This window comes from Panicum virgatum, chromosome 7N (genome assembly GCF_016808335.1).
Source record: "Panicum virgatum strain AP13 chromosome 7N, P.virgatum_v5, whole genome shotgun sequence".
Lineage (NCBI taxonomy): Eukaryota > Viridiplantae > Streptophyta > Magnoliopsida > Poales > Poaceae > Panicum > Panicum virgatum.
Window position 1 is genome coordinate 13,845,182 of NC_053151.1, and position 2,662 is coordinate 13,847,843.

Here is a 2,662-nt window from a genome sequence, read left to right on the forward strand (position 1 = left end):
CCAGGTATCATTCTTTGGGGGATTGTACCTGCCTGCATGGTTAGTCTGAGAAGTCTGCTGGGGAAGGTTGCCCCACCCGGTAGATACCATATTTGCAGTTTCAACGGAAGATTCGGGTTGCCCCGGAATCTTCCCGTCTTCAGAGACAGGAGCAGCAGCATGTAACTGAGCCAGCTGTGTTTCTATCATTTTGTTGAAACTTAATTGATTTTTATGAGCAGAAGAAAGAGTTTCAGCTTTTGCATGAATACTTTCCAAAATTTTATCATTGGCAGCAAGCTTTCTGTTTAAAGATTCATTGATTTTAGCTTGGCCAAAGACTAAGTCTCTCAATGAGGGTTTGTTCGAATTGAAATTTGAGTTATAGTTGTTACCTCCTCCTTGGAATGGTGGGCGTGATTGACCCCACCCTTGGCCTCCTTTGTGGACGGAACCCGGTGTTGTTGTTGTTGTTGATGTATGCTGCATCTTTACGGGTCTCGGGGCAGTCATTCCCCGAATGTCCACCTTCACCACAAACCTCGCACGTATAGTACGAGTTCATGGCATGTACGGGAACAGGCATCTGGAGCCGGTTCCCTTCATCGATCTTCAATAGGAGGTCCAGTTTGGCGGTGAGCATGTCCGTCTCCTTGACGGTATGCATTCCGCCCTTGGTTCTAGGATGGGAACGCTCCTCATTCCAGCCCTGGTTGGAGACCATGTTTTCAATCAAGGCTGTAGCCTTGCCAATCGTGAGATCAAGATAGGCCCCTCCAGCAGCAGCATCAAGATGGGCTCTGGATGTAGTCGTTAGCCCATTGTAGAAGCTTTGTAGCACAAGCCACTCGTCCATCCGATGATGAGGACAAGCGAATATGTACTCTTGCAGCCTTTCCCAAGCTTCTGGGATGGATTCTATCCGTGTCTGCTGGAAACTTGAAATTCTTCCACGTAGGGCATTGGTTTTGCCCAACGGGAAGAACTTAGCGAGGAATGCTGTGGAACACTTGTCCCACGTGCTGACGGCTTCCTTGTTCTGATAAAACCACTATTTCGCCTTCACCAGGAGGGAGAAAGGAAACAGGCGGAGCCTGATAGCGTCAGCCGTAACGCCCCGTATGGTTATGGTCTTGCAAAGCTCCAGAAAGTTCTGGAGATGGGCATTGGTGTCCTCATTCGGCTTACCACAGAATGGGCTAGCCTGCACCATGTTTATGAGGCTAGACTTCAGCTCAAAGTTCATGTCCCCAACATCAACGTTGGGTCCAGTTGCCACATTGGCAGCTGAGGGGACGGAGAAGTCGCGGAGAGTCTTCTCAGCCATGAGTTCAGTTGATCGGAGGAGGAACGACGCGAGGTCGGACCCTTCTCACGAGCTTCTCGGGATTTTCAATGAAATTTGTCGGCAAGGAGAAATCAGACATACACTACCCTGTTTTCATCCAATCAGGAGAAAACAAACAGATAAACACATCAACCTGTATAAGCAGTAGCTACCTCTTACTTATATTGCCATGTTTATGTACTTTAGTAAATATACTTTACACCTAGTGCCATCCCCGGCAACAGCGCCAGAAATGCTTGTTGGCATTTCTTAGAGTCATCACTAGGAGTGGTTAGTTCCTAGCAATGGCGCCTCAAAGATGTCGTGTGGTATGTCTTAACGTTTACAAAAGAATCCGCAAGCGCACGGATATACCGTTGTAGCATTTCACTCGGAAGTATTCAGGGTATCGTTATTTATATTTTCCCAAGGGATGGCTAGGTTGTGTAAAGTGTATTTACTTAGTTACATAACCATGACACGTATGAGCAAGATGAAGACCACTGACTATACTGGGGTAAGTAAAATATGATAAAGATAATCAGGGGTAATGTGACACACATAGAACAGCCAACTCTCATGAATAAAGAAATAACAAGCAATCCTAAGGTTAGTGGGAGCATAGGCAAAGATTCCTGTTATACTAATCATGTTAATGATAAGTTACGTTAGCTGCGTTGCTTAGAGCTGCAGGTGCTGGGAAATTAGGGACATCGGGGAGAATGACCAGCACTGGAGAACATCCAGTCCCGTTTCATCTTTGCATGAACTCCTACACTGTACCCGAACGTCGGGGATTACGCTAACCGAGAAGCAGCTTCCCGGCGGACCGACAGGGCTGTCACCACCTGCGGTCTACCCCAGTCACACCGTGGAGCACCATCATATCCGAGGGATCCCGCATACCCGGGCACCATGCCCGCATATGAGGTCACTACCCTAGCACCTCGGGTCCTCCACCCTTTGGATGGACATGTAAGATGCTAAGGCAAGCCCGAAAGCACAACGAACCGATATCCTTACCCAGATCATCTGGTCTAAGCATGCAACTAATATAAATTGATAAAGCACTAATCAAGGCTAAGCAAGCTAAGAACATAGCAATATAACCAAGAACGAACTCTAAATGATTAATATAAAGAAAGTCGGAATACAAAGCCATACCAGAGGCCGAGGATTGCTTACCGGCCCCGAGGACGACTGGATTCGCTAAGAAGATGAAGTACTAGCCTAGCTCCACTACCCTAAGGAGTACAAGTCACAATAGAGTGTAGAAAGAGAGGCTTCCAAGTGGTGTGTGAGAGAGAGTGGTGGGAGGCCCCTTTTATAGATAGAGAGGTCGGTTCCCGCCATCTC

General features: G+C 47.4%; 1 non-coding gene across 1 annotated transcript; it reads left to right on the plus strand.

The window, feature by feature from the left end:
- Positions 1-833: 833 nt before the first annotated feature.
- On the plus strand, positions 834-940 carry LOC120684130. Its single transcript, XR_005679112.1, has one exon. It is a non-coding gene; the product is annotated as a small nucleolar RNA R71 (small nucleolar RNA).
- The last annotated feature ends 1,722 nt before the right edge of the window (positions 941-2,662 follow it).